This window comes from Pelmatolapia mariae, linkage group LG3_W (assembly GCF_036321145.2).
Source record: "Pelmatolapia mariae isolate MD_Pm_ZW linkage group LG3_W, Pm_UMD_F_2, whole genome shotgun sequence".
Taxonomy (NCBI): domain Eukaryota; kingdom Metazoa; phylum Chordata; class Actinopteri; order Cichliformes; family Cichlidae; genus Pelmatolapia; species Pelmatolapia mariae.
In genome coordinates this window covers 30,722,747-30,732,298 of record NC_086229.1, presented here as the reverse complement: position 1 = coordinate 30,732,298, position 9,552 = coordinate 30,722,747, and the positions used below count along the sequence as shown (strand labels likewise).

General features: G+C 38.9%; 1 long non-coding RNA gene across 1 annotated transcript; it reads right to left on the bottom strand.

Annotated features, from left to right (window-relative positions):
- Positions 1-264: 264 nt before the first annotated feature.
- Positions 265-909, bottom strand: LOC135932690 (uncharacterized). The gene is made up of 3 exons (XR_010573591.1): positions 788-909; positions 639-671; positions 265-334 (listed from the first exon to the last, which is right to left on the bottom strand). It is a non-coding gene; the product is annotated as an uncharacterized LOC135932690 (long non-coding RNA).
- Positions 910-9,552: the final 8,643 nt, after the last annotated feature.

Genomic DNA, 9,552 nt, shown 5'->3' with positions numbered 1-9,552 from the left:
TAACCGGACATGAAAGTCTTGTTATTAAGAAAGACAAAGTAATATAGCAAAAAACAGACATAGGAAATGTGAAACGCACCCAGCACATCAATTGATCCCTTTATTTTTCACTTTAGGCTCATAAAACTACAATAAATGTTAAAACTTACCAAATATGCATCTGCACGGCGCTGTCTCTTTAAATGCCCTTTTTTGCTTTGTCTGGTCCTTGTGTTTTTTTCCCCTGCCCAGTTGAGTACAGAGGCCAGCTCCTTTGTAATGGCATAAACCATTACACGGCTGACTCGCACCTCCAGTGTGGTCCAGCAGCACCAATCAACGCAAAGCGTCTCACCTATAGACACATTTTATGAGATGGAATTAGCGAGTCTCATGTCTTAAATGTGTATGCAAGTGCTTGTGTGTTTACTTCATGTAATTGATGATAGAAACATGTCATTTAGTTTTCCCTAAAGCCTGATTTTCAAGTCATACAAAGAATAAACCAAAGTATTGGCAGTACAATGTATTTCTATTCCCTTTTGTTGGAAATTCATTTGTTAGTTCTTGTAACTGCTAAAAGTGTTTACTAGTTTTTGCCTGTCACATATATTTGTTATACCATGTAAACTGTGAAATTCCAAGATTTTCAAACTTGCCTTGTAATAGTGGCTTCACAGAGTCTCTGGAATCTACAGAAAAAAAAATCACAACAAGATGACATTCAGGAGTATAAATTGTTTTGGTTTTTTTAGATAAGAGTACAATGACATTGTGATGCAGCTTTAAAGCTTTTTAAAAAGCATACCATCTATAGGGAAGACATCAGACTCTGCATGCTGGCGAGATCGCAAAGCTGTGTCGGTTTGTGCCGGAGTGGCGAAAGGTGCCGGGAGCTGGGTGGGGCATTATGATGGTTGCTATCAGTGAGCTGGGGGTCAGACTGCGGAGTGGTGAGGGCTGTTTAGAAAAAGATAATTTTTTAAGTATTTAAGAATACAGACAACTTGTCAAAAAAGTTTCCTCGTGTCAGACACAGATATGTAAACAGACACTAGACAGTATTTTATTACCTGGTATTTTCACTCGAGGGGCCTGGGGAAACCGTTTTTTTGTAGGCTGCTCATCCTCTGAGTCCGTATATGTGTCCAGGGGATTTGGTCTAAAGAAAAGAAATTAAAAACGGTCTTAAGTAATTGTAAATATGCTTTTGGCATATTGTTTCCTAAAGTTAGTTTGATTTCTAACAACACACACAGGAAACAGAGATGTGCAAGAAGGTGCAGTATACAATGAATTTTTGAAGTGCACAAGTGTACACGGCTTTGCATTTTTAAAAAGTTTACAAACTTCCACTTTTTGGACTATATTATGTGGTGATATTGCAGTATGCAAGCACCACAGATATGTATAAAAGACAAGATCATAAATTCTTAACAATCAAAGATATGTTTGTGAATAAAAAAGTTTTACTTGTGCTTTCTTTTAAGACTGGTCTGAGTTTCAGCTTCGGACTGAAGGTCAGACGTATCACAGCGTTAACGTGGATATCTCTGAAGACTGCGTTCTGGTTCGTGAAATGCCCCTGGAAATACAAACACAATGTACGGCCAGACATACATTACGTGTGGACAAAAGGTGCAAACGCATAGAAAAATCAGCGGTTTCAAAAATACGCTGGTACGTGTGGACGTAGCCTTATTCATTATTTAAGGCACAAACGGAAAGTCATGTACGCGTGCAACGTAAAGTTAGGTGCGCGTACAACGTACAGTCACATGGGCATGCTGCGTGAGCATTCAAACTGAGTCTAAAGTTTTCGTGTGCGAATTGAAGCGAGTGCTCTCCAATCATCAAAAGTAACAAAGTCATTGAACACGTTTATACAGTTAACTTTACGTTTATCAATCATATATCACAGATTTAGAATTTTTTGTAGTACTAAGCAACTACAGAGCGAAAGTCTGGGTCAAGCGCCGAAGCGACGGCAAGAAGAAAGGAAACCTCGAAGCGTTAAAGCTAGCTTTGTAAGGGAATATAACAAAGAAATTATGAAACGAAAATGTTTTCTTTGTTGATATACTTTGTTCGCAGTGCAATTTATTTGTTGCCGGATTGTAAGAAGTAGACACAATTTCGGCAACGTAAATAACAGTAAAAAACTCGTTAATGTACAACATTAACGAGTTTTTTACTGTTATTCAAATGCAAACATGGAAATAATGAGTAGGGAAAAAAATCATTCATTCTTACCTTATACTAATCGTGGTGCAGGCCAGTGCAGTGCATGAACTGATGCCTTCTCCGGTCAATTCCGCTGAGAGTAAATCAAATGTCCCGCTCTACTGTACAAGACAATGAATACCTGGGGGGATGTACCAATGTGAGAGGGGTGCTGCGGAATAGTCCAAGTGATCGCTGCTTTAATTTCCCGGTCAACTATACATAAATTGCACGTAGACACGAATTTTTTAAAGCTGGTGAACTAGACCAAGTCATTGATAACAAATGAACAATAAATCTACTTTCTCTGGTACTTTATACCCGATCAGTTGCAATGCAATTTAATGCTCAACTACAAATCGATGGTTTTTGATGGTGACCGGAGCCGAATGATCGTCAACTATAAATAGACGTTTTCTCGACGTTGTTGTTGTCACCTGGTCGACTATAAATAGATCAAATATCAATGACAAAAAAACAACGGTGAATCAACATTGTTACAACGTCTCTATAGTAAGACCGTCGGTTTACCACAGTATTTCAATGTTGTTACAACATTGGCATTTCAACCCCGACCATATACGACGGTTCGGATGAAAAATCAACATAGATTCAATGTCGTCTTGCTATCTGGGACATGTTTTTTTCTGTCTTTTTCCACTCAAAGCTTCACAGTGAATCTCAGTATGTTGTGTTTCTCTGAAGCTCAGTTCACAACCAGCTCCTCTGCATTTTCAACAAGTCTGAGCTCATTAAAATGAATCCAAATGTTTGATTTCTCTTTCTTAATGGGATGTTTCCAAACTCTCCACATGCTCTTACTGTTTCACTCATTGTTGGAAGCTCATCATGTGAAAATGTTTCAGCCATAGAAGCTGAAAATATTTGCTCAATAGTTTTGAATGCAGTTCTAACCAGTGTGCTGGGTTTTTAAAAATCCATAGCTGCTGCCTGATGTTGGGCCCACAGAGGAAGACGAGTCACTCACTCTTCTTCACTTCCTCCTCAAACATGTGGAAGGAGAGCAAAGTGCTGCCAGACTCTTATTTCTGACAGGAACAGAAGAAACCACAGCAAACTGTTCCAGTTATTCATCTTCATCACAATGGGGTCTAAGGAGCTTGGAAAGAAAAGCGTCTGGACTTCTTTAAGTTGCTTGAAGACGTTTCACCTCTCATCCAAGAAGCTTCTTCAGTTCTAAGGGTCAAATGGTGGAGAGTCCCAGATTTAAACCTAGTGGGAGTTTCCCCCCCAAATGCGGACAAAGGACCCCCTGGTGATCCTCTACCTAATCACATGAGCCAAGGTGTGAAAGCGGGTGTGGGTCCTAATCAGCCAGAGTTTCGGGTGAGCTCATTGTGAAACCTGGCCCCACCCTATCATGTGATTTCCTGAGGTCAGATGGCCCAGGGTGTGAGTGGGCGTTAAGGAGTCTGGGGAGGGATCTCAAAACTGGATTATAGATGGCAGACAGTTGGTGTCGTAAACCCCCGCCTCTGTTCAAAGATGGTCGCTCACAGTGGACGTAAATGGCTTCTTTCACTCCTCTTTCAAACCATCTGTCCTCTCTGTCCAAAATGTGAACGTTGACATCCTCAAATGAGTGACCTTTATCCTTTAGATGCAGATGAACTGCTGAGTCTTGTCCTGTGGAGGTAGCTCTTCTATGTTGTGCCATGCACTTGTGAAGTGGCTGTTTGGTCTCTCCGATGTAGAGGTCTGGGCATTCCTCGCTGCACTGTACAGCATACACCACATTGTTAAGTTTGTGTTTAGGAGTTTTGTCTTTCGGGTGAACCAGTTTCTGTCTGAGTGTGTTGCTGGGTCTGAAGTACACTGGGATGTCGTGCTTGGAGAAAACTCTCCTGAGTTTCTCTGATACACCGGCTACATACACTCAAAAAAATGAAACGTTGACTTTAATTAAAATTATTTTGTCAACAGGTTCCACGAAATTGCATTATGTTAGTTTAAAGCAAAAATCTTTAGTTCATCTAATTTAAAAAAACTACTTAAGATTAACAAGACATATTTAAGACTAACTAAATCAAGTTATGTTGTATGAACATAGATGATATATTTACAGGTTAGATAGTTTAGATTAGTTACGTCAACACATTTCTTATTTGTGGCAGTAAAATGTTAAATTTAAGTTGGATTAATTCAAATATTATATTTTCAGCCACCTTGTGATTTACTAATTAGTTTTACATAAATCTATTTTGTCAACAGGTTCCACACAAATGAATTAAGTACATCCAACTTATTTTTTAAAATTTCTTTTATTGCCAACACATTCAGTGAACATTTGTGTAAACCCAGTCCAAAATAAAACACAACAGGTTAGTAATTAACAGTATGTAGACAGATGCAACATCAAGACTTTAAATTAAATGTCTGTATCTGCCAGAAATAGAAGAAAAAAAACATTGAAGACCACATAACACATTGATAAGATGACACTTGAGTTATGCACATGTGATGCTAGTAAGGTCTTTGGAGTGTTTTTTCTTTTAGTGTCTATAATGGATAGCAAAGTTGCTATTTGCAATGATTGCTTAGGGTCAGTCCAGTAACACAACGCCAATGAAGTGCTTTCCTTTAACAATGCAAAGTGAAGTGTCCACCTCAACAGCCACAATTAAAAAAAAATTAATGTAATAATAATAATAATGATGATAATAATAATAATAATAATAATAATAAATAGTCCACTGATATTAGCAATCAAAGAAAATTATATCACCATCCCAAATAAAACTTTAATAAAACATGCCAGCATTATGGTCTAACAATAAAACAGCTTGTCAGCGTTCAGTTTTTTTGCAACAGCACAGCAGTAACCATTTAACACTTGCCACCGTCAACGTCTTTTTTACCAGTGTTTGGGCAAAAAACTTCAGTTGTAAACATTTTAACATGGAAACAATTGCTCGTCTTTAAAAGTCGGCAAAATATACATTCATCCTGCATTCCTAACTTACCCTTATTCTTAGTATGTATTGCAATTACCTTTACAATGCACACAATGTAACACAAACTGAATACGAACATATTTCCACCTCATAACAATATGCCTTGAACGCTAATATACACACCACCCTTCAACATTTCTGGTGCAGTATTATCTCTCAATTAAATCCTTTAAATCTCAATACTTTTGATTGTCTCTTACTAGCCCCCCCACAAGAGTAAAATCTCTCAAATTGTAGTAGTTTACAAACTTTTCAAAATGTTCTAAATTTCTCTTAAATGTAATTGTCCCTTTATCTGTCATTTACAAATTACCATTTTATTCCCATTCAGCCTCCGAAAAACTTCTGTCCATCTGACAGAACATTCATCATCCAAATTAAGGGTTGGCTTATTCATTCGGTTTATTCTTGAGCAACTATGCCTTGGTCAAGAGTTTGCTGACATACAGATGAAGGAAGAGCTTCTGAAGTACTTCGAAGAAAGCTTTCAGTCTCGAGGTTAACTGAGATTCAGTGCATATATCCCACCCATTAAGAGTGCACATGCAGAGGCCAGGTCTTCCAGGTCATGCAGGACACACTAGATGGTTATACCCACATCGGCTGGAGGAGTGCTGGCATCAGCTCTTTCAATGGTAAAGATAGCAAGGGTAATTTGTTCCAGCTCCCTCTGAACAGCTGTAGCTTAGACACAAAAACATAGAAAAATGGCATCCAGTTTTAAAAAAAAGAAGAAAAAAAAAGGGCCAAAGCTACCCTTTAATGAAGTAAACACAATATTAGGAACATGCACCCCAGTGCGCCACTATTTTAGACTACAGATTCAACAATAAATATAAATAGTTTGGGTATACAAGAAGACTCCCCAAAACATTTAAACAGGTTCCATGCAAATTACAACAACAACAACATTAGTTATTCAAAATTTGGTTTAATACAGATAAAAAACTAAACTAAAATTACCAACCAATTATTCTTTGAAGAGGATGCTTGGGTCTTCATTCAGGTACAGTGGGGCAAAAAAGTATTTAGTCAGCCACCGATTGTGCAAGTGCCCCCACCTAAAATGATGACAGAGGCCAGTATTTTGCACCAGAGGTACACGTCAACTGTGAGAGACAGAATGTGAAAAAAAAATCCATGAATTCACATGGTAGGATTTGTAAAGAATTTATTTGTAAATCAGGGTGGCAAATAAGTATTTGGTCACTTCAAACATGGACAATCCCTGGCTCCCACAGACCTGTAACGTCTTCTGTAAGACGCTTTTCTGTCCCCCACTCGTTACCTGTATGAATGGCACCTGTTCGAACTCATCATCTGTATAAAAGACACCTGTCCACAGCCTCAAACAGTCAGACTCCAAACTCCGCCATGGCCAAGACCAAAGAGCTCTCGAAGGACACCAGGAAAAGTATTGTAGACCTGCACCAGGCTGGGAAGAGTGAATCTACAATAGGCAAGCAGCTTGGTGTGAAAAAATCAACTGTGGGAGCAATCATCAGAAAATGGAAGACATACAAGACCACTGATAATCTCCCACGATCTGGGGCTCCACGCAAGATCTCATCCCGTGGGGTCAAAATGATCATGAGAACGGTGAGCAAAGATCCCAGAACAACACGGGGGGACCTGGTGAATGACCTGCAGAGAGCTGGGACCAAAGTAACAAAGGTCACCATCAGTAACACACTAAAACGGCAGGGAATCAGATCCCGCAGTGCCAGACGTGTTCCGCTGCTGAAGCCAGTGCATGTCCAGGCCCGTCTGAAGTTTGCCAGAGAGCACATGGATGATACAGCAGAGGATTGGGAGAATGTCATGTGGTCAGATGAAACCAAAGTAGAACTTTTTGGTATAAACTCAACTCGTTGTGTTTGGAGGACGAAGAATACTGAGTTGCATCCCAAGAACACCATACCTACTGTGAAGCATGGGGGTGGAAACATCATGCTATGGGGCTGTTTTTCTGCCAAGGGGACAGGACGACTGATCCGTGTTAAGGACAGAATGAATGGGGCCATGTATCGTGAGATTTTGAGCCAAAACCTCCTTCCATCAGTGAAAACTTTGAAGATGAAACGCATCTGGGTCTTCCAACATGACAATGATCCAAAACACACCGCCCGGGCAACAAAGGAGTGGCTCCATAAGAAGCATTTGAAAGTCCTGGAGTGGCCTAGCCAGTCTCCAGACCTCAACCCCATAGAAAATCTGTGGCGGGAGTTGAAAGTCCGTGTTGCTTGGCGACAGCCCCAAAACATCACTGCTCTGGAGAAGATCTGCATGGAGGAATGGGCCAAAATACCAGCTACTGTGTGTGCAAACCTGGTAAAGACCTATAGTAAACGTTTGGCCTCTGTTATTGCCAACAAAGGTTATGTTACAAAGTATTGAGTTGTATTTTTGTTATTGACCAAATACTTATTTGCCACCCTGATTTACGAATAAATTCTTTACAAATCCTACCATGTGTATTCATGGATTTTTTTTTCACATTCTGTCTCTCACAGTTGACGTGTACCTCTGGTGCAAATTACTGGCCTCTGTCATCATTTTAGGTGGGGGCACTTGCACAATCGGTGGCTGACTAAATACTTTTTTGCCCCACTGTAAAAAGGTAGTGCCCTGAGGACACACTCCCTCCCCTTTTCAATAGTTTCCTTCTGTAGAGAGTGGCAGAGATACAGGAAGAGAAAACAGATATACTTTAGGATGACACAAACTCACATTATACGCAAAATGAATGACATATCCACTGCACAGATAGACATGTACACAAGACCAACTAATCATCACATGGACACGAATAGTTAACCTGTTGGGCAAGGCATTATATATGTCCACAATGGGGGTATAGACAAACTAATAAAAACATTCACTTCTGGTTTAACCTAAATTGAGGGATCAGATTTTACTCATGTTTAGGTAATTTAAATTTTCCAACGTTTTGAGTACCAAACTTTGTCTTGCTTAATATAAATGTAAGTGCACTGCGCAGCTACCATACACTAGCTGTTTAAATTTGAAAATGATCTTATTAGCCATAATATTTTGCTACCAACAGAATAACGCACCTGTGTGGCTGGGGCCAAAGTTTGTCAAATTTTCTTCCCTGCAACGCCTCCTTTTTTCTCGAAGACTTTTATGAGCTGGTCATTGGTGTATTGGTCAAGTTGGGCAAAAAGCCTTGGAACAAGTGGAGGAGTAGTAATCCTCACATATTCTGCTTCCACCTGAAAACATGTCAACAAACACAACATACTGTACTGTAAATATACATACTATATGTACACATATACATACTTTATAACTAAAACTAATGTAGAAAGACCTCATTAAAGCTATAATTTTAACACAAACATTTACACAAAATGCTAAAGGAGCCATTACAGCTTTTGTTGTTATTTATCAAGTTCCAAAAAATATTGATCACAGCTGATCTGAAAAGAATTTCATACCTCAGGCCCTTGAACTGCAACCTTTAGATCTGGAGAAGAAATAACAGAGGCATGGGATGGGTCACTAAAGAAAACTTAACTTATAAAACGGTTTTGTTTTTAAAAGTATAACAGTTCACATACCACATACAAGCTCAGCAGTACCACATACACCACATCATTATAGGAGGGAGCAGGTAAAGGCAGGATCTGAGATTTATAAAGTAAAACAAGAAATTCATTACTTAATTTCAAGAAGCAAATTATTGTTTGAATTACAGCTAAATAAAATACTACTCAGAAGAAAAGCAAGAGATTGACACTGCCATGTGCTAACTTTCTATAGAAGCAATTATCGCCAGGTCTGTCGACCTCCATTGTCTGTCCACTCATATGTCATGAATAATTTTATTTAAAAAATTAAGTGTGTACTTTCACAAACTGTAATTTATAACTATGTTGATATGTATAACTCCGCTAGGAAACATGCTGTTTTTACAGACCATTTTTACATAATACAGATTACTGATAGAGCATAACTATGGTGTCACAGTGGCTTTCGCCCTCGACTTTTTGGATTTTAAATGTCACTTTATGCTATCCTTGCTATCCTATTCGATATTTACGACTCTCGGATTACAGTAAAGGAATCCCAAGAAAGCAAATGAAAAAATAACCCCTTGAAAAAATAACCCAATGAACCCCTGTAGCTAATCCCTTAATAAAACAAAAAACAATAAAAATGTTTCTTACACAGTCCACAAAATAAGCATGTCCAGGACCCAGTAAAACTAATGTAGAACAAACGCACGCAAACGATATAACATGTCTCGTAAGACAAACACAAAATATAACCATGCTCGACATATAGATACTACACAACATAGTCAAAGAAAAAAGTGGTCTTACCTCTCAAAGAAACAGCAGCTTGGCGC